This window comes from Triturus cristatus, chromosome 5_2, assembly GCF_964204655.1.
Source record: "Triturus cristatus chromosome 5_2, aTriCri1.1, whole genome shotgun sequence".
Classification (NCBI taxonomy): Eukaryota; Metazoa; Chordata; class Amphibia; order Caudata; family Salamandridae; genus Triturus; species Triturus cristatus.
Window position 1 is genome coordinate 553,022,366 of NC_140588.1, and position 21,928 is coordinate 553,044,293.

Here is a 21,928-nt window from a genome sequence, read left to right on the forward strand (position 1 = left end):
AAAATAGCACATTTTGAATGAGAAGTTTTCTTCAATCAAACATAGAGGAACCCAAATGATGATCTCATTCAGCTAGTAAAAATGTTGTTTTATATTAGTATGGAAATCGTGAAAAGAAAATGTTTTTCATGCTGATTTACAACAGTTGATCTCCAATCGTAAAATATAAGCTTTTGGTCGGAGGCATGACAGGTACTGATCAAATTCTCATTTTTGAACTTTATTCACAAATCATATGATATGCTTTGTATACATCAACTGTATTGTTGGATCAATAATGAGTAAAAAGTGACTATCTCAATTTCAGGACATATAAAAGAGAAAGAAGTAGAAACTCATGTTTCAAATGCTGAGAGGCAACAACTGTTCATGATTTTCACCTCCACTAATTATATTTATTTTTATAATCTATATGTTTATATGTTCCTATAAATATACAGAGACATATAGCTATATATACAGAGATACATATGTACAGGTTGATTTTTACATGTTTATAAGTAAATGTGATGTTGTTCCAAATAAAACTTCTAAGAACTGAATGGAAAAGAAAATTGTAATGTTCAGATAAGTCCCACTGAAATTTGTACTCAGATCCCTGTTTTCAGAGTCCAGAGTGCTAACCACGACACCATCCACCCTCCCGTACCGGGGTGAGCTTTCCATTTTGACAGAAGAGATTTGCCTCAGGGGGCAACTTATCTTTCATTGAAAAATATTATCTCACATAAAAACCACTGTTCAACAGAGTTATAACGTTATTTGAGTCTTTTGGGCAACATCCTTCCCCAACATAGTTCAATATGCAAAAGTTTACCAGAATAGGAAAGCAATCCAATTCAGTTTCTCTTTGACAGTAGAATATTAAAAACTTTGACATTTCCACATTGGTGCAGCAGTTTGCACTCCTTTCACATGGGAGGTTCCATGGTGTAATGGTTAGCACTTTGGACTTTGAATCCAATGATCCGAGTTCAAATCTCGGTGGGACCATTTTATGACTCTTGACCAAATCATTTTCTTTCAAGTGTATTCATTAATATCACATATCTAATACCGGTAGGGTGAAAAATTAATTTATTGATTATACTCTAAAAGTTTACTAGATGTGAGCAAATAATAGAATTTTTACAATACCTGGAAACTAAATGGCTCAAAATAATGAGAGATTTTACAAACTCACTCTGGTTTCTCAAACTCATCACAGGGGCCTGATGCACGACATTACTTTTTAAAATCTTACTGTTATTGATAAGGGGAACAAGGAACTTTTTAATTGCAAAGCATTCATTAAAACAAAACTTGAGGAGTCAAACTTTGTATTACGGGGACCGAAGATGTGCAGTTTGAATAATAATCTTGAAATTCAGACGTACAAAGATTTTACACACTGATTTTCAACAGTAAATCCACAACCAATAAAGTTGAATCTTTTGAAAGACATGTCAAAGGTGTGAATCTGAAATTCACTTTCAAAGAAATTCACAATGAAATGCACTGTGTAAGTCCAGCATGTTGTCAGCTAAGAAATCAGCAAAAATGAACTATCTCATTACTGGCCATATAGATGAGAAAGGAAAATAAACTCATGTTTACAATGTGGATGTGAAAGAACAGTTTCTAGGTTCAGCTTCAATATTTATGTTTATGAATAATTGATATGTTCATATTGTCTAACAGCTATCTAGATGGATAAAGCTATGTATGCATCTATACATACTTATGCGTTCATACGCATCAGTATAAAACATTGATATTAGGTTTTTTCTAGACCAAATTCTAAAAAATGAGTTAAACAGTGAATCTCATAATTGTAGTAGGTCCCACCGAGATTTGAACTCGGATCGCTGGATTCAGAGTCCAGAGTGCTAACCATTACACCATGGAACCCTCTCACACAAGAGTGCCTTTTCCATTGAGACAAAAGAGAGCGCATCAGTGATGTCCTTCTCTTATATTGATAAAAAGATATCTCATTTGAATGGTCATAGTGGATAGAGATTTAATGTGATTTGATTCTTTTCAGCTATATTCTCTATAAAAGTGTTAAATATTCAAATGTTTATCTGAATATAAAAGTTATATCACAATGTTCATCTTTGCCTGTAGCATAATAAAACAGTCTACATTTCCAGACTACTGAAGCAATGTCTCTGTCTCCTGCATGGGTGGCTCGATAGAGCAATGGTTGGCAATTTGGACTTTGCATCCAATGATCCGATTTGAAACCTTGGAGGGACTTTTTTTATTACTCTTGAGCTTTTCCATTTCTTCATCTTTGTTCATTGATAGCTCAAATCCAACACCAGTAGGTTGAAAGAGTCAATTATTGAATGCTTTCAAAATGTCCATCAGCTTGAACAAGTTACATCAATACAAACTTTACAATACTTTGACATCAAATTTCTTCACAAAGTAGTTAGCCATTATAAAATCATATCCTGATTTTCTCAAACGCATTTCAGACGGGTGATTCACAGCATCACTTTTTTAAGCTTTCCCGCTATTGATAAGGCGAAAATAGCACATTTTGAATGAGAAGTTTTCTTCAATCAAACATAGAGGAACCCAAATGATGATCTCATTCAGCTAGTAAAAATGTTGTTTTATATTAGTATGGAAATCGTGAAAAGAAAATGTTTTTCATGCTGATTTACAACAGTTGATCTCCAATCGTAAAATATAAGCTTTTGGTCGGAGGCTTGACAGGTACTGATCAAATTCTCATTTTTGAACTTTATTCACAAATCATATGATATGCTTTGTATACATCAACTGTATTGTTGGATCAATAATGAGTAAAAAGTGACTATCTCAATTTCAGGACATATAAAAGAGAAAGAAGTAGAAACTCATGTTTCAAATGCTGAGAGGCAACAACTGTTCATGATTTTCACCTCCACTAATTATATTTATTTTTATAATCTATATGTTTATATGTTCCTATAAATATACAGAGACATATAGCTATATATACAGAGATACATATGTACAGGTTGATTTTTACATGTTTATAAGTAAATGTGATGTTGTTCCAAATAAAACTTCTAAGAACTGAATGGAAAAGAAAATTGTAATGTTCAGATAAGTCCCACTGAAATTTGTACTCAGATCCCTGTTTTCAGAGTCCAGAGTGCTAACCACGACACCATCCACCCTCCCGTACCGGGGTGAGCTTTCCATTTTGACAGAAGAGATTTGCCTCAGGGGGCAACTTATCTTTCATTGAAAAATATTATCTCACATAAAAACCACTGTTCAACAGAGTTATAACGTTATTTGAGTCTTTTGGGCAACATCCTTCCCCAACATAGTTCAATATGCAAAAGTTTACCAGAATAGGAAAGCAATCCAATTCAGTTTCTCTTTGACAGTAGAATATTAAAAACTTTGACATTTCCACATTGGTGCAGCAGTTTGCACTCCTTTCACATGGGAGGTTCCATGGTGTAATGGTTAGCACTTTGGACTTTGAATCCAATGATCCGAGTTCAAATCTCGGTGGGACCATTTTATGACTCTTGACCAAATCATTTTCTTTCAAGTGTATTCATTAATATCACATATCTAATACCGGTAGGGTGAAAAATTAATTTATTGATTATACTCTAAAAGTTTACTAGATGTGAGCAAATAATAGAATTTTTACAATACCTGGAAACTAAATGGCTCAAAATAATGAGAGATTTTACAAACTCACTCTGGTTTCTCAAACTCATCACAGGGGCCTGATGCACGACATTACTTTTTAAAATCTTACTGTTATTGATAAGGGGAACAAGGAACTTTTTAATTGCAAAGCATTCATTAAAACAAAACTTGAGGAGTCAAACTTTGTATTACGGGGACCGAAGATGTGCAGTTTGAATAATAATCTTGAAATTCAGACGTACAAAGATTTTACACACTGATTTTCAACAGTAAATCCACAACCAATAAAGTTGAATCTTTTGAAAGACATGTCAAAGGTGTGAATCTGAAATTCACTTTCAAAGAAATTCACAATGAAATGCACTGTGTAAGTCCAGCATGTTGTCAGCTAAGAAATCAGCAAAAATGAACTATCTCATTACTGGCCATATAGATGAGAAAGGAAAATAAACTCATGTTTACAATGTGGATGTGAAAGAACAGTTTCTAGGTTCAGCTTCAATATTTATGTTTATGAATAATTGATATGTTCATATTGTCTAACAGCTATCTAGATGGATAAAGCTATGTATGCATCTATACATACTTATGCGTTCATACGCATCAGTATAAAACATTGATATTAGGTTTTTTCTAGACCAAATTCTAAAAAATGAGTTAAACAGTGAATCTCATAATTGTAGTAGGTCCCACCGAGATTTGAACTCGGATCGCTGGATTCAGAGTCCAGAGTGCTAACCATTACACCATGGAACCCTCTCACACAAGAGTGCCTTTTCCATTGAGACAAAAGAGAGCGCATCAGTGATGTCCTTCTCTTATATTGATAAAAAGATATCTCATTTGAATGGTCATAGTGGATAGAGATTTAATGTGATTTGATTCTTTTCAGCTATATTCTCTATAAAAGTGTTAAATATTCAAATGTTTATCTGAATATAAAAGTTATATCACAATGTTCATCTTTGCCTGTAGCATAATAAAACAGTCTACATTTCCAGACTACTGAAGCAATGTCTCTGTCTCCTGCATGGGTGGCTCGATAGAGCAATGGTTGGCAATTTGGACTTTGCATCCAATGATCCGATTTGAAACCTTGGAGGGACTTTTTTTATTACTCTTGAGCTTTTCCATTTCTTCATCTTTGTTCATTGATAGCTCAAATCCAACACCAGTAGGTTGAAAGAGTCAATTATTGAATGCTTTCAAAATGTCCATCAGCTTGAACAAGTTACATCAATACAAACTTTACAATACTTTGACATCAAATTTCTTCACAAAGTAGTTAGCCATTATAAAATCATATCCTGATTTTCTCAAACGCATTTCAGACGGGTGATTCACAGCATCACTTTTTTAAGCTTTCCCGCTATTGATAAGGCGAAAATAGCACATTTTGAATGAGAAGTTTTCTTCAATCAAACATAGAGGAACCCAAATGATGATCTCATTCAGCTAGTAAAAATGTTGTTTTATATTAGTATGGAAATCGTGAAAAGAAAATGTTTTTCATGCTGATTTACAACAGTTGATCTCCAATCGTAAAATATAAGCTTTTGGTCGGAGGCATGACAGGTACTGATCAAATTCTCATTTTTGAACTTTATTCACAAATCATATGATATGCTTTGTATACATCAACTGTATTGTTGGATCAATAATGAGTAAAAAGTGACTATCTCAATTTCAGGACATATAAAAGAGAAAGAAGTAGAAACTCATGTTTCAAATGCTGAGAGGCAACAACTGTTCATGATTTTCACCTCCACTAATTATATTTATTTTTATAATCTATATGTTTATATGTTCCTATAAATATACAGAGACATATAGCTATATATACAGAGATACATATGTACAGGTTGATTTTTACATGTTTATAAGTAAATGTGATGTTGTTCCAAATAAAACTTCTAAGAACTGAATGGAAAAGAAAATTGTAATGTTCAGATAAGTCCCACTGAAATTTGTACTCAGATCCCTGTTTTCAGAGTCCAGAGTGCTAACCACGACACCATCCACCCTCCCGTACCGGGGTGAGCTTTCCATTTTGACAGAAGAGATTTGCCTCAGGGGGCAACTTATCTTTCATTGAAAAATATTATCTCACATAAAAACCACTGTTCAACAGAGTTATAACGTTATTTGAGTCTTTTGGGCAACATCCTTCCCCAACATAGTTCAATATGCAAAAGTTTACCAGAATAGGAAAGCAATCCAATTCAGTTTCTCTTTGACAGTAGAATATTAAAAACTTTGACATTTCCACATTGGTGCAGCAGTTTGCACTCCTTTCACATGGGAGGTTCCATGGTGTAATGGTTAGCACTTTGGACTTTGAATCCAATGATCCGAGTTCAAATCTCGGTGGGACCATTTTATGACTCTTGACCAAATCATTTTCTTTCAAGTGTATTCATTAATATCACATATCTAATACCGGTAGGGTGAAAAATTAATTTATTGATTATACTCTAAAAGTTTACTAGATGTGAGCAAATAATAGAATTTTTACAATACCTGGAAACTAAATGGCTCAAAATAATGAGAGATTTTACAAACTCACTCTGGTTTCTCAAACTCATCACAGGGGCCTGATGCACGACATTACTTTTTAAAATCTTACTGTTATTGATAAGGGGAACAAGGAACTTTTTAATTGCAAAGCATTCATTAAAACAAAACTTGAGGAGTCAAACTTTGTATTACGGGGACCGAAGATGTGCAGTTTGAATAATAATCTTGAAATTCAGACGTACAAAGATTTTACACACTGATTTTCAACAGTAAATCCACAACCAATAAAGTTGAATCTTTTGAAAGACATGTCAAAGGTGTGAATCTGAAATTCACTTTCAAAGAAATTCACAATGAAATGCACTGTGTAAGTCCAGCATGTTGTCAGCTAAGAAATCAGCAAAAATGAACTATCTCATTACTGGCCATATAGATGAGAAAGGAAAATAAACTCATGTTTACAATGTGGATGTGAAAGAACAGTTTCTAGGTTCAGCTTCAATATTTATGTTTATGAATAATTGATATGTTCATATTGTCTAACAGCTATCTAGATGGATAAAGCTATGTATGCATCTATACATACTTATGCGTTCATACGCATCAGTATAAAACATTGATATTAGGTTTTTTCTAGACCAAATTCTAAAAAATGAGTTAAACAGTGAATCTCATAATTGTAGTAGGTCCCACCGAGATTTGAACTCGGATCGCTGGATTCAGAGTCCAGAGTGCTAACCATTACACCATGGAACCCTCTCACACAAGAGTGCCTTTTCCATTGAGACAAAAGAGAGCGCATCAGTGATGTCCTTCTCTTATATTGATAAAAAGATATCTCATTTGAATGGTCATAGTGGATAGAGATTTAATGTGATTTGATTCTTTTCAGCTATATTCTCTATAAAAGTGTTAAATATTCAAATGTTTATCTGAATATAAAAGTTATATCACAATGTTCATCTTTGCCTGTAGCATAATAAAACAGTCTACATTTCCAGACTACTGAAGCAATGTCTCTGTCTCCTGCATGGGTGGCTCGATAGAGCAATGGTTGGCAATTTGGACTTTGCATCCAATGATCCGATTTGAAACCTTGGAGGGACTTTTTTTATTACTCTTGAGCTTTTCCATTTCTTCATCTTTGTTCATTGATAGCTCAAATCCAACACCAGTAGGTTGAAAGAGTCAATTATTGAATGCTTTCAAAATGTCCATCAGCTTGAACAAGTTACATCAATACAAACTTTACAATACTTTGACATCAAATTTCTTCACAAAGTAGTTAGCCATTATAAAATCATATCCTGATTTTCTCAAACGCATTTCAGACGGGTGATTCACAGCATCACTTTTTTAAGCTTTCCCGCTATTGATAAGGCGAAAATAGCACATTTTGAATGAGAAGTTTTCTTCAATCAAACATAGAGGAACCCAAATGATGATCTCATTCAGCTAGTAAAAATGTTGTTTTATATTAGTATGGAAATCGTGAAAAGAAAATGTTTTTCATGCTGATTTACAACAGTTGATCTCCAATCGTAAAATATAAGCTTTTGGTCGGAGGCATGACAGGTACTGATCAAATTCTCATTTTTGAACTTTATTCACAAATCATATGATATGCTTTGTATACATCAACTGTATTGTTGGATCAATAATGAGTAAAAAGTGACTATCTCAATTTCAGGACATATAAAAGAGAAAGAAGTAGAAACTCATGTTTCAAATGCTGAGAGGCAACAACTGTTCATGATTTTCACCTCCACTAATTATATTTATTTTTATAATCTATATGTTTATATGTTCCTATAAATATACAGAGACATATAGCTATATATACAGAGATACATATGTACAGGTTGATTTTTACATGTTTATAAGTAAATGTGATGTTGTTCCAAATAAAACTTCTAAGAACTGAATGGAAAAGAAAATTGTAATGTTCAGATAAGTCCCACTGAAATTTGTACTCAGATCCCTGTTTTCAGAGTCCAGAGTGCTAACCACGACACCATCCACCCTCCCGTACCGGGGTGAGCTTTCCATTTTGACAGAAGAGATTTGCCTCAGGGGGCAACTTATCTTTCATTGAAAAATATTATCTCACATAAAAACCACTGTTCAACAGAGTTATAACGTTATTTGAGTCTTTTGGGCAACATCCTTCCCCAACATAGTTCAATATGCAAAAGTTTACCAGAATAGGAAAGCAATCCAATTCAGTTTCTCTTTGACAGTAGAATATTAAAAACTTTGACATTTCCACATTGGTGCAGCAGTTTGCACTCCTTTCACATGGGAGGTTCCATGGTGTAATGGTTAGCACTTTGGACTTTGAATCCAATGATCCGAGTTCAAATCTCGGTGGGACCATTTTATGACTCTTGACCAAATCATTTTCTTTCAAGTGTATTCATTAATATCACATATCTAATACCGGTAGGGTGAAAAATTAATTTATTGATTATACTCTAAAAGTTTACTAGATGTGAGCAAATAATAGAATTTTTACAATACCTGGAAACTAAATGGCTCAAAATAATGAGAGATTTTACAAACTCACTCTGGTTTCTCAAACTCATCACAGGGGCCTGATGCACGACATTACTTTTTAAAATCTTACTGTTATTGATAAGGGGAACAAGGAACTTTTTAATTGCAAAGCATTCATTAAAACAAAACTTGAGGAGTCAAACTTTGTATTACGGGGACCGAAGATGTGCAGTTTGAATAATAATCTTGAAATTCAGACGTACAAAGATTTTACACACTGATTTTCAACAGTAAATCCACAACCAATAAAGTTGAATCTTTTGAAAGACATGTCAAAGGTGTGAATCTGAAATTCACTTTCAAAGAAATTCACAATGAAATGCACTGTGTAAGTCCAGCATGTTGTCAGCTAAGAAATCAGCAAAAATGAACTATCTCATTACTGGCCATATAGATGAGAAAGGAAAATAAACTCATGTTTACAATGTGGATGTGAAAGAACAGTTTCTAGGTTCAGCTTCAATATTTATGTTTATGAATAATTGATATGTTCATATTGTCTAACAGCTATCTAGATGGATAAAGCTATGTATGCATCTATACATACTTATGCGTTCATACGCATCAGTATAAAACATTGATATTAGGTTTTTTCTAGACCAAATTCTAAAAAATGAGTTAAACAGTGAATCTCATAATTGTAGTAGGTCCCACCGAGATTTGAACTCGGATCGCTGGATTCAGAGTCCAGAGTGCTAACCATTACACCATGGAACCCTCTCACACAAGAGTGCCTTTTCCATTGAGACAAAAGAGAGCGCATCAGTGATGTCCTTCTCTTATATTGATAAAAAGATATCTCATTTGAATGGTCATAGTGGATAGAGATTTAATGTGATTTGATTCTTTTCAGCTATATTCTCTATAAAAGTGTTAAATATTCAAATGTTTATCTGAATATAAAAGTTATATCACAATGTTCATCTTTGCCTGTAGCATAATAAAACAGTCTACATTTCCAGACTACTGAAGCAATGTCTCTGTCTCCTGCATGGGTGGCTCGATAGAGCAATGGTTGGCAATTTGGACTTTGCATCCAATGATCCGATTTGAAACCTTGGAGGGACTTTTTTTATTACTCTTGAGCTTTTCCATTTCTTCATCTTTGTTCATTGATAGCTCAAATCCAACACCAGTAGGTTGAAAGAGTCAATTATTGAATGCTTTCAAAATGTCCATCAGCTTGAACAAGTTACATCAATACAAACTTTACAATACTTTGACATCAAATTTCTTCACAAAGTAGTTAGCCATTATAAAATCATATCCTGATTTTCTCAAACGCATTTCAGACGGGTGATTCACAGCATCACTTTTTTAAGCTTTCCCGCTATTGATAAGGCGAAAATAGCACATTTTGAATGAGAAGTTTTCTTCAATCAAACATAGAGGAACCCAAATGATGATCTCATTCAGCTAGTAAAAATGTTGTTTTATATTAGTATGGAAATCGTGAAAAGAAAATGTTTTTCATGCTGATTTACAACAGTTGATCTCCAATCGTAAAATATAAGCTTTTGGTCGGAGGCATGACAGGTACTGATCAAATTCTCATTTTTGAACTTTATTCACAAATCATATGATATGCTTTGTATACATCAACTGTATTGTTGGATCAATAATGAGTAAAAAGTGACTATCTCAATTTCAGGACATATAAAAGAGAAAGAAGTAGAAACTCATGTTTCAAATGCTGAGAGGCAACAACTGTTCATGATTTTCACCTCCACTAATTATATTTATTTTTATAATCTATATGTTTATATGTTCCTATAAATATACAGAGACATATAGCTATATATACAGAGATACATATGTACAGGTTGATTTTTACATGTTTATAAGTAAATGTGATGTTGTTCCAAATAAAACTTCTAAGAACTGAATGGAAAAGAAAATTGTAATGTTCAGATAAGTCCCACTGAAATTTGTACTCAGATCCCTGTTTTCAGAGTCCAGAGTGCTAACCACGACACCATCCACCCTCCCGTACCGGGGTGAGCTTTCCATTTTGACAGAAGAGATTTGCCTCAGGGGGCAACTTATCTTTCATTGAAAAATATTATCTCACATAAAAACCACTGTTCAACAGAGTTATAACGTTATTTGAGTCTTTTGGGCAACATCCTTCCCCAACATAGTTCAATATGCAAAAGTTTACCAGAATAGGAAAGCAATCCAATTCAGTTTCTCTTTGACAGTAGAATATTAAAAACTTTGACATTTCCACATTGGTGCAGCAGTTTGCACTCCTTTCACATGGGAGGTTCCATGGTGTAATGGTTAGCACTTTGGACTTTGAATCCAATGATCCGAGTTCAAATCTCGGTGGGACCATTTTATGACTCTTGACCAAATCATTTTCTTTCAAGTGTATTCATTAATATCACATATCTAATACCGGTAGGGTGAAAAATTAATTTATTGATTATACTCTAAAAGTTTACTAGATGTGAGCAAATAATAGAATTTTTACAATACCTGGAAACTAAATGGCTCAAAATAATGAGAGATTTTACAAACTCACTCTGGTTTCTCAAACTCATCACAGGGGCCTGATGCACGACATTACTTTTTAAAATCTTACTGTTATTGATAAGGGGAACAAGGAACTTTTTAATTGCAAAGCATTCATTAAAACAAAACTTGAGGAGTCAAACTTTGTATTACGGGGACCGAAGATGTGCAGTTTGAATAATAATCTTGAAATTCAGACGTACAAAGATTTTACACACTGATTTTCAACAGTAAATCCACAACCAATAAAGTTGAATCTTTTGAAAGACATGTCAAAGGTGTGAATCTGAAATTCACTTTCAAAGAAATTCACAATGAAATGCACTGTGTAAGTCCAGCATGTTGTCAGCTAAGAAATCAGCAAAAATGAACTATCTCATTACTGGCCATATAGATGAGAAAGGAAAATAAACTCATGTTTACAATGTGGATGTGAAAGAACAGTTTCTAGGTTCAGCTTCAATATTTATGTTTATGAATAATTGATATGTTCATATTGTCTAACAGCTATCTAGATGGATAAAGCTATGTATGCATCTATACATACTTATGCGTTCATACGCATCAGTATAAAACATTGATATTAGGTTTTTTCTAGACCAAATTCTAAAAAATGAGTTAAACAGTGAATCTCATAATTGTAGTAGGTCCCACCGAGATTTGAACTCGGATCGCTGGATTCAGAGTCCAGAGTGCTAACCATTACACCATGGAACCCTCTCACACAAGAGTGCCTTTTCCATTGAGACAAAAGAGAGCGCATCAGTGATGTCCTTCTCTTATATTGATAAAAAGATATCTCATTTGAATGGTCATAGTGGATAGAGATTTAATGTGATTTGATTCTTTTCAGCTATATTCTCTATAAAAGTGTTAAATATTCAAATGTTTATCTGAATATAAAAGTTATATCACAATGTTCATCTTTGCCTGTAGCATAATAAAACAGTCTACATTTCCAGACTACTGAAGCAATGTCTCTGTCTCCTGCATGGGTGGCTCGATAGAGCAATGGTTGGCAATTTGGACTTTGCATCCAATGATCCGATTTGAAACCTTGGAGGGACTTTTTTTATTACTCTTGAGCTTTTCCATTTCTTCATCTTTGTTCATTGATAGCTCAAATCCAACACCAGTAGGTTGAAAGAGTCAATTATTGAATGCTTTCAAAATGTCCATCAGCTTGAACAAGTTACATCAATACAAACTTTACAATACTTTGACATCAAATTTCTTCACAAAGTAGTTAGCCATTATAAAATCATATCCTGATTTTCTCAAACGCATTTCAGACGGGTGATTCACAGCATCACTTTTTTAAGCTTTCCCGCTATTGATAAGGCGAAAATAGCACATTTTGAATGAGAAGTTTTCTTCAATCAAACATAGAGGAACCCAAATGATGATCTCATTCAGCTAGTAAAAATGTTGTTTTATATTAGTATGGAAATCGTGAAAAGAAAATGTTTTTCATGCTGATTTACAACAGTTGATCTCCAATCGTAAAATATAAGCTTTTGGTCGGAGGCATGACAGGTACTGATCAAATTCTCATTTTTGAACTTTATTCACAAATCATATGATATGCTTTGTATACATCAACTGTATTGTTGGATCAATAATGAGTAAAAAGTGACTATCTCAATTTCAGGACATATAAAAGAGAAAGAAGTAGAAACTCATGTTTCAAATGCTGAGAGGCAACAACTGTTCATGATTTTCACCTCCACTAATTATATTTATTTTTATAATCTATATGTTTATATGTTCCTATAAATATACAGAGACATATAGCTATATATACAGAGATACATATGTACAGGTTGATTTTTACATGTTTATAAGTAAATGTGATGTTGTTCCAAATAAAACTTCTAAGAACTGAATGGAAAAGAAAATTGTAATGTTCAGATAAGTCCCACTGAAATTTGTACTCAGATCCCTGTTTTCAGAGTCCAGAGTGCTAACCACGACACCATCCACCCTCCCGTACCGGGGTGAGCTTTCCATTTTGACAGAAGAGATTTGCCTCAGGGGGCAACTTATCTTTCATTGAAAAATATTATCTCACATAAAAACCACTGTTCAACAGAGTTATAACGTTATTTGAGTCTTTTGGGCAACATCCTTCCCCAACATAGTTCAATATGCAAAAGTTTACCAGAATAGGAAAGCAATCCAATTCAGTTTCTCTTTGACAGTAGAATATTAAAAACTTTGACATTTCCACATTGGTGCAGCAGTTTGCACTCCTTTCACATGGGAGGTTCCATGGTGTAATGGTTAGCACTTTGGACTTTGAATCCAATGATCCGAGTTCAAATCTCGGTGGGACCATTTTATGACTCTTGACCAAATCATTTTCTTTCAAGTGTATTCATTAATATCACATATCTAATACCGGTAGGGTGAAAAATTAATTTATTGATTATACTCTAAAAGTTTACTAGATGTGAGCAAATAATAGAATTTTTACAATACCTGGAAACTAAATGGCTCAAAATAATGAGAGATTTTACAAACTCACTCTGGTTTCTCAAACTCATCACAGGGGCCTGATGCACGACATTACTTTTTAAAATCTTACTGTTATTGATAAGGGGAACAAGGAACTTTTTAATTGCAAAGCATTCATTAAAACAAAACTTGAGGAGTCAAACTTTGTATTACGGGGACCGAAGATGTGCAGTTTGAATAATAATCTTGAAATTCAGACGTACAAAGATTTTACACACTGATTTTCAACAGTAAATCCACAACCAATAAAGTTGAATCTTTTGAAAGACATGTCAAAGGTGTGAATCTGAAATTCACTTTCAAAGAAATTCACAATGAAATGCACTGTGTAAGTCCAGCATGTTGTCAGCTAAGAAATCAGCAAAAATGAACTATCTCATTATTGGCCATATAGATGAGAAAGGAAAATAAACTCATGTTTACAATGTGGATGTGAAAGAACAGTTTCTAGGTTCAGCTTCAATATTTATGTTTATGAATAATTGATATGTTCATATTGTCTAACAGCTATCTAGATGGATAAAGCTATGTATGCATCTATACATACTTATGCGTTCAAACGCATCAGTATAAAACGTTGATATTAGGTTTTTTCTAGACCAAATTCTAAAAAATGAGTTAAACAGTGAATCTCATAATTGTAGTAGGTCCCACCGAGATTTGAACTCGGATCGCTGGATTCAGAGTCCAGAGTGCTAACCATTACACCATGGAACCCTCTCACACAAGAGTGCCTTTTCCATTGAGACAAAAGAGAGCGCATCAGTGATGTCCTTCTCTTATATTGATAAAAAGATATCTCATTTGAATGGTCATAGTGGATAGAGATTTAATGTGATTTGATTCTTTTCAGCTATATTCTCTATAAAAGTGTTAAATATTCAAATGTTTATCTGAATATAAAAGTTATATCACAATGTTCATCTTTGCCTGTAGCATAATAAAACAGTCTACATTTCCAGACTACTGAAGCAATGTCTCTGTCTCCTGCATGGGTGGCTCGATAGAGCAATGGTTGGCAATTTGGACTTTGCATCCAATGATCCGATTTGAAACCTTGGAGGGACTTTTTTTATTACTCTTGAGCTTTTCCATTTCTTCATCTTTGTTCATTGATAGCTCAAATCCAACACCAGTAGGTTGAAAGAGTCAATTATTGAATGCTTTCAAAATGTCCATCAGCTTGAACAAGTTACATCAATACAAACTTTACAATACTTTGACATCAAATTTCTTCACAAAGTAGTTAGCCATTATAAAATCATATCCTGATTTTCTCAAACGCATTTCAGACGGGTGATTCACAGCATCACTTTTTTAAGCTTTCCCGCTATTGATAAGGCGAAAATAGCACATTTTGAATGAGAAGTTTTCTTCAATCAAACATAGAGGAACCCAAATGATGATCTCATTCAGCTAGTAAAAATGTTGTTTTATATTAGTATGGAAATCGTGAAAAGAAAATGTTTTTCATGCTGATTTACAACAGTTGATCTCCAATCGTAAAATATAAGCTTTTGGTCGGAGGCATGACAGGTACTGATCAAATTCTCATTTTTGAACTTTATTCACAAATCATATGATATGCTTTGTATACATCAACTGTATTGTTGGATCAATAATGAGTAAAAAGTGACTATCTCAATTTCAGGACATATAAAAGAGAAAGAAGTAGAAACTCATGTTTCAAATGCTGAGAGGCAACAACTGTTCATGATTTTCACCTCCACTAATTATATTTATTTTTATAATCTATATGTTTATATGTTCCTATAAATATACAGAGACATATAGCTATATATACAGAGATACATATGTACAGGTTGATTTTTACATGTTTATAAGTAAATGTGATGTTGTTCCAAATAAAACTTCTAAGAACTGAATGGAAAAGAAAATTGTAATGTTCAGATAAGTCCCACTGAAATTTGTACTCAGATCCCTGTTTTCAGAGTCCAGAGTGCTAACCACGACACCATCCACCCTCCCGTACCGGGGTGAGCTTTCCATTTTGACAGAAGAGATTTGCCTCAGGGGGCAACTTATCTTTCATTGAAAAATATTATCTCACATAAAAACCACTGTTCAACAGAGTTATAACGTTATTTGAGTCTTTTGGGCAACATCCTTCCCCAACATAGTTCAATATGCAAAAGTTTACCAGAATAGGAAAGCAATCCAATTCAGTTTCTCTTTGACAGTAGAATATTAAAAACTTTGACATTTCCACATTGGTGCAGCAGTTTGCACTCCTTTCACATGGGAGGTTCCATGGTGTAATGGTTAGCACTTTGGACTTTGAATCCAATGATCCGAGTTCAAATCTCGGTGGGACCATTTTATGACTCTTGACCAAATCATTTTCTTTCAAGTGTATTCATTAATATCACATATCTAATACCGGTAGGGTGAAAAATTAATTTATTGATTATACTCTAAAAGTTTACTAGATGTGAGCAAATAATAGAATTTTTACAATACCTGGAAACTAAATGGCTCAAAATAATGAGAGATTTTACAAACTCACTCTGGTTTCTCAAACTCATCACAGGGGCCTGATGCACGACATTACTTTTTAAAATCTTACTGTTATTGATAAGGGGAACAAGGAACTTTTTAATTGCAAAGCATTCATTAAAACAAAACTTGAGGAGTCAAACTTTGTATTACGGGGACCGAAGATGTGCAGTTTGAATAATAATCTTGAAATTCAGACGTACAAAGATTTTACACACTGATTTTCAACAGTAAATCCACAACCAATAAAGTTGAATCTTTTGAAAGACATGTCAAAGGTGTGAATCTGAAATTCACTTTCAAAGAAATTCACAATGAAATGCACTGTGTAAGTCCAGCATGTTGTCAGCTAAGAAATCAGCAAAAATGAACTATCTCATTACTGGCCATATAGATGAGAAAGGAAAATAAACTCATGTTTACAATGTGGATGTGAAAGAACAGTTTCTAGGTTCAGCTTCAATATTTATGTTTATGAATAATTGATATGTTCATATTGTCTAACAGCTATCTAGATGGATAAAGCTATGTATGCATCTATACATACTTATGCGTTCATACGCATCAGTATAAAACATTGATATTAGGTTTTTTCTAGACCAAATTCTAAAAAAATGAGTTAAACAGTGAATCTCATAATTGTAGTAGGTCCCACCGAGATTTGAACTCGGATCGCTGGATTCAGAGTCCAGAGTGCTAACCATTACACCATGGAACCCTCTCACACAAGAGTGCCTTTTCCATTGAGACAAAAGAGAGCGCATCAGTGATGTCCTTCTCTTATATTGATAAAAAGATATCTCATTTGAATGGTCATAGTGGATAGAGATTTAATGTGATTTGATTCTTTTCAGCTATATTCTCTATAAAAGTGTTAAATATTCAAATGTTTATCTGAATATAAAAGTTATATCACAATGTTCATCTTTGCCTGTAGCATAATAAAACAGTCTACATTTCCAGACTACTGAAGCAATGTCTCTGTCTCCTGCATGGGTGGCTCGATAGAGCAATGGTTGGCAATTTGGACTTTGCATCCAATGATCCGATTTGAAACCTTGGAGGGACTTTTTTTATTACTCTTGAGCTTTTCCATTTCTTCATCTTTGTTCATTGATAGCTCAAATCCAACACCAGTAGGTTGAAAGAGTCAATTATTGAATGCTTTCAAAATGTCCATCAGCTTGAACAAGTTACATCAATACAAACTTTACAATACTTTGACATCAAATTTCTTCACAAAGTAGTTAGCCATTATAAAATCATATCCTGATTTTCTCAAACGCATTTCAGACGGGTGATTCACAGCATCACTTTTTTAAGCTTTCCCGCTATTGATAAGGCGAAAATAGCACATTTTGAATGAGAAGTTTTCTTCAATCAAACATAGAGGAACCCAAATGATGATCTCATTCAGCTAGTAAAAATGTTGTTTTATATTAGTATGGAAATCGTGAAAAGAAAATGTTTTTCATGCTGATTTACAACAGTTGATCTCCAATCGTAAAATATAAGCTTTTGGTCGGAGGCATGACAGGTACTGATCAAATTCTCATTTTTGAACTTTATTCACAAATCATATGATATGCTTTGTATACATCAACTGTATTGTTGGATCAATAATGAGTAAAAAGTGACTATCTCAATTTCAGGACATATAAAAGAGAAAGAAGTAGAAACTCATGTTTCAAATGCTGAGAGGCAACAACTGTTCATGATTTTCACCTCCACTAATTATATTTATTTTTATAATCTATATGTTTATATGTTCCTATAAATATACAGAGACATATAGCTATATATACAGAGATACATATGTACAGGTTGATTTTTACATGTTTATAAGTAAATGTGATGTTGTTCCAAATAAAACTTCTAAGAACTGAATGGAAAAGAAAATTGTAATGTTCAGATAAGTCCCACTGAAATTTGTACTCAGATCCCTGTTTTCAGAGTCCAGAGTGCTAACCACGACACCATCCACCCTCCCGTACCGGGGTGAGCTTTCCATTTTGACAGAAGAGATTTGCCTCAGGGGGCAACTTATCTTTCATTGAAAAATATTATCTCACATAAAAACCACTGTTCAACAGAGTTATAACGTTATTTGAGTCTTTTGGGCAACATCCTTCCCCAACATAGTTCAATATGCAAAAGTTTACCAGAATAGGAAAGCAATCCAATTCAGTTTCTCTTTGACAGTAGAATATTAAAAACTTTGACATTTCCACATTGCTGCAGCAGTTTGCACTCCTTTCACATGGGAGGTTCCATGGTGTAATGGTTAGCACTTTGGACTTTGAATCCAATGATCCGAGTTCAAATCTCGGTGGGACCATTTTATGACTCTTGACCAAATCATTTTCTTTCAAGTGTATTCATTAATATCACATATCTAATACCGGTAGGGTGAAAAATTAATTTATTGATTATACTCTAAAAGTTTACTAGATGTGAGCAAATAATAGAATTTTTACAATACCTGGAAACTAAATGGCTCAAAATAATGAGAGATTTTACAAACTCACTCTGGTTTCTCAAACTCATCACAGGGGCCTGATGCACGACATTACTTTTTAAAATCTTACTGTTATTGATAAGGGGAACAAGGAACTTTTTAATTGCAAAGCATTCATTAAAACAAAACTTGAGGAGTCAAACTTTGTATTACGGGGACCGAAGATGTGCAGTTTGAATAATAATCTTGAAATTCAGACGTACAAAGATTTTACACACTGATTTTCAACAGTAAATCCACAACCAATAAAGTTGAATCTTTTGAAAGACATGTCAAAGGTGTGAATCTGAAATTCACTTTCAAAGAAATTCACAATGAAATGCACTGTGTAAGTCCAGCATGTTGTCAGCTAAGAAATCAGCAAAAATGAACTATCTCATTACTGGCCATATAGATGAGAAAGGAAAATAAACTCATGTTTACAATGTGGATGTGAAAGAACAGTTTCTAGGTTCAGCTTCAATATTTATGTTTATGAATAATTGATATGTTCATATTGTCTAACAGCTATCTAGATGGATAAAGCTATGTATGCATCTATACATACTTATGCGTTCATACGCATCAGTATAAAACATTGATATTAGGTTTTTTCTAGACCAAATTCTAAAAAATGAGTTAAACAGTGAATCTCATAATTGTAGTAGGTCCCACCGAGATTTGAACTCGGATCGCTGGATTCAGAGTCCAGAGTGCTAACCATTACACCATGGAACCCTCTCACACAAGAGTGCCTTTTCCATTGAGACAAAAGAGAGCGCATCAGTGATGTCCTTCTCTTATATTGATAAAAAGATATCTCATTTGAATGGTCATAGTGGATAGAGATTTAATGTGATTTGATTCTTTTCAGCTATATTCTCTATAAAAGTGTTAAATATTCAAATGTTTATCTGAATATAAAAGTTATATCACAATGTTCATCTTTGCCTGTAGCATAATAAAACAGTCTACATTTCCAGACTACTGAAGCAATGTCTCTGTCTCCTGCATGGGTGGCTCGATAGAGCAATGGTTGGCAATTTGGACTTTGCATCCAATGATCCGATTTGAAACCTTGGTGGGACTTTTTTTATTACTCTTGAGCTTTTCCATTTCTTCATCTTTGTTCATTGATAGCTCAAATCCAACACCAGTAGGTTGAAAGAGTCAATTATTGAATGCTTTCAAAATGTCCATCAGCTTGAACAAGTTACATCAATACAAACTTTACAATACTTTGACATAAAATTTCTTCACAAAGTAGTTAGCCATTATAAAATCATATCCTGATTTTCTCAAACGCATTTCAGACGGGTGATTCACAGCATCACTTTTTTAAGCTTTCCCGCTATTGATAAGGCGAAAATAGCACATTTTGAATGAGAAGTTTTCTTCAATCAAACATAGAGGAACCCAAATGATGATCTCATTCAGCTAGTAAAAATGTTGTTTTATATTAGTATGGAAATCGTGAAAAGAAAATGTTTTTCATGCTGATTTACAACAGTTGATCTCCAATCGTAAAATATAAGCTTTTGGTCGGAGGCATGACAGGTACTGATCAAATTCTCATTTTTGAACTTTATTCACAAATCATATGATATGCTTTGTATACATCAACTGTATTGTTGGATCAATAATGAGTAAAAAGTGACTATCTCAATTTCAGGACATATAAAAGAGAAAGAAGTAGAAACTCATGTTTCAAATGCTGAGAGGCAACAACTGTTCATGATTTTCACCTCCACTAATTATATTTATTTTTATAATCTATATGTTTATATGTTCCTATAAATATACAGAGACATATAGCTATATATACAGAGATACATATGTACAGGTTGATTTTTACATGTTTATAAGTAAATGTGATGTTGTTCCAAATAAAACTTCTAAGAACTGAATGGAAAAGAAAATTGTAATGTTCAGATAAGTCCCACTGAAATTTGTACTCAGATCCCTGTTTTCAGAGTCCAGAGTGCTAACCACGACACCATCCACCCTCCCGTACCAGGGTGAGCTTTCCATTTTGACAGAAGAGATTTGCCTCAGGGGGCAACTTATCTTTCATTGAAAAATATTATCTCACATAAAAACCACTGTTCAACAGAGTTATAACGTTATTTGAGTCTTTTGGGCAACATCCTTCCCCAACATAGTTCAATATGCAAAAGTTTACCAGAATAGGAAAGCAATCCAATTCAGTTTCTCTTTGACAGTAGAATATTAAAAACTTTGACATTTCCACATTGCTGCAGCAGTTTGCACTCCTTTCACATGGGAGGTTCCATGGTGTAATGGTTAGCACTTTGGACTTTGAATCCAATGATCCGAGTTCAAATCTCGGTGGGACCATTTTATGACTCTTGACCAAATCATTTTCTTTCAAGTGTATTCATTAACCCCTTCAGTGCCCATGACGAGCTGGACTCGTCATGGGCCGCGGTGGCGCTGTGCCCATGACGAGTCCAGCTCGTCATAGACCCCGCCCGCTAATGCAACGGCCGGCACTGGGCGGGGAAAGGGGCGGGCACTGAAGGGGTTAATATCACATATCTAATACCGGTAGGGTGAAAAATTAATTTATTGATTATACTCTAAAAGTTTACTAGATGTGAGCAAATAATAGAATTTTTACAATACCTGGAAACTAAATGGCTCAAAATAATGAGAGATTTTACAAACTCACTCTGGTTCCTCAAACTCATCACAGGGGCCTGATGCACGACATTACTTTTTAAAATCTTACTGTTATTGATAAGGGGAACAAGGAACTTTTTAATTGCAAAGCATTCATTAAAACAAAACTTGAGGAGTCAAACTTTGTATTACGGGGACCGAAGATGTGCAGTTTGAATAATAATCTTGAAATTCAGACGTACAAAGATTTTACACACTGATTTTCAACAGTAAATCCACAACCAATAAAGTTGAATCTTTTGAAAGACATGTCAAAGGTGTGAATCTGAAATTCACTTTCAAAGAAATTCACAATGAAATGCACTGTGTAAGTCCAGCATGTTGTCAGCTAAGAAATCAGCAAAAATGAACTATCTCATTACTGGCCATATAGATGAGAAAGGAAAATAAACTCATGTTTACAATGTGGATGTGAAAGAACAGTTTCTAGGTTCAGCTTCAATATTTATGTTT

General features: G+C 33.9%; 17 non-coding genes across 17 annotated transcripts; 9 read left to right on the forward strand and 8 right to left on the reverse strand.

Moving 5' to 3' along the window:
• The first annotated feature begins 921 nt into the window (after positions 1 to 921).
• On the forward strand, positions 922 to 993 carry TRNAQ-UUG (transfer RNA glutamine (anticodon UUG)). The gene has a single exon. It is a non-coding gene; the product is annotated as a tRNA-Gln (tRNA).
• Positions 994 to 1,818: 825 nt separating this feature from the next.
• TRNAQ-CUG (transfer RNA glutamine (anticodon CUG)) lies at positions 1,819 to 1,890 on the reverse strand. Its single transcript has one exon. It is a non-coding gene; the product is annotated as a tRNA-Gln (tRNA).
• Positions 1,891 to 3,438: 1,548 nt separating this feature from the next.
• TRNAQ-UUG (transfer RNA glutamine (anticodon UUG)) lies at positions 3,439 to 3,510 on the forward strand. The gene has a single exon. It is a non-coding gene; the product is annotated as a tRNA-Gln (tRNA).
• An 825-nt stretch (positions 3,511 to 4,335) lies between these two features.
• On the reverse strand, positions 4,336 to 4,407 carry TRNAQ-CUG (transfer RNA glutamine (anticodon CUG)). The gene has a single exon. It is a non-coding gene; the product is annotated as a tRNA-Gln (tRNA).
• A 1,548-nt stretch (positions 4,408 to 5,955) lies between these two features.
• TRNAQ-UUG (transfer RNA glutamine (anticodon UUG)) lies at positions 5,956 to 6,027 on the forward strand. Its single transcript has one exon. It is a non-coding gene; the product is annotated as a tRNA-Gln (tRNA).
• Positions 6,028 to 6,852: 825 nt separating this feature from the next.
• On the reverse strand, positions 6,853 to 6,924 carry TRNAQ-CUG (transfer RNA glutamine (anticodon CUG)). The gene has a single exon. It is a non-coding gene; the product is annotated as a tRNA-Gln (tRNA).
• Positions 6,925 to 8,472: 1,548 nt separating this feature from the next.
• On the forward strand, positions 8,473 to 8,544 carry TRNAQ-UUG (transfer RNA glutamine (anticodon UUG)). The gene has a single exon. It is a non-coding gene; the product is annotated as a tRNA-Gln (tRNA).
• An 825-nt stretch (positions 8,545 to 9,369) lies between these two features.
• TRNAQ-CUG (transfer RNA glutamine (anticodon CUG)) lies at positions 9,370 to 9,441 on the reverse strand. The gene has a single exon. It is a non-coding gene; the product is annotated as a tRNA-Gln (tRNA).
• Positions 9,442 to 10,989: 1,548 nt separating this feature from the next.
• On the forward strand, positions 10,990 to 11,061 carry TRNAQ-UUG (transfer RNA glutamine (anticodon UUG)). Its single transcript has one exon. It is a non-coding gene; the product is annotated as a tRNA-Gln (tRNA).
• An 825-nt stretch (positions 11,062 to 11,886) lies between these two features.
• On the reverse strand, positions 11,887 to 11,958 carry TRNAQ-CUG (transfer RNA glutamine (anticodon CUG)). The gene has a single exon. It is a non-coding gene; the product is annotated as a tRNA-Gln (tRNA).
• A 1,548-nt stretch (positions 11,959 to 13,506) lies between these two features.
• Positions 13,507 to 13,578, forward strand: TRNAQ-UUG (transfer RNA glutamine (anticodon UUG)). Its single transcript has one exon. It is a non-coding gene; the product is annotated as a tRNA-Gln (tRNA).
• Positions 13,579 to 14,403: 825 nt separating this feature from the next.
• On the reverse strand, positions 14,404 to 14,475 carry TRNAQ-CUG (transfer RNA glutamine (anticodon CUG)). Its single transcript has one exon. It is a non-coding gene; the product is annotated as a tRNA-Gln (tRNA).
• Positions 14,476 to 16,023: 1,548 nt separating this feature from the next.
• TRNAQ-UUG (transfer RNA glutamine (anticodon UUG)) lies at positions 16,024 to 16,095 on the forward strand. The gene has a single exon. It is a non-coding gene; the product is annotated as a tRNA-Gln (tRNA).
• Positions 16,096 to 16,921: 826 nt separating this feature from the next.
• TRNAQ-CUG (transfer RNA glutamine (anticodon CUG)) lies at positions 16,922 to 16,993 on the reverse strand. Its single transcript has one exon. It is a non-coding gene; the product is annotated as a tRNA-Gln (tRNA).
• Positions 16,994 to 18,541: 1,548 nt separating this feature from the next.
• TRNAQ-UUG (transfer RNA glutamine (anticodon UUG)) lies at positions 18,542 to 18,613 on the forward strand. The gene has a single exon. It is a non-coding gene; the product is annotated as a tRNA-Gln (tRNA).
• Positions 18,614 to 19,438: 825 nt separating this feature from the next.
• TRNAQ-CUG (transfer RNA glutamine (anticodon CUG)) lies at positions 19,439 to 19,510 on the reverse strand. Its single transcript has one exon. It is a non-coding gene; the product is annotated as a tRNA-Gln (tRNA).
• A 1,548-nt stretch (positions 19,511 to 21,058) lies between these two features.
• On the forward strand, positions 21,059 to 21,130 carry TRNAQ-UUG (transfer RNA glutamine (anticodon UUG)). Its single transcript has one exon. It is a non-coding gene; the product is annotated as a tRNA-Gln (tRNA).
• The last annotated feature ends 798 nt before the right edge of the window (positions 21,131 to 21,928 follow it).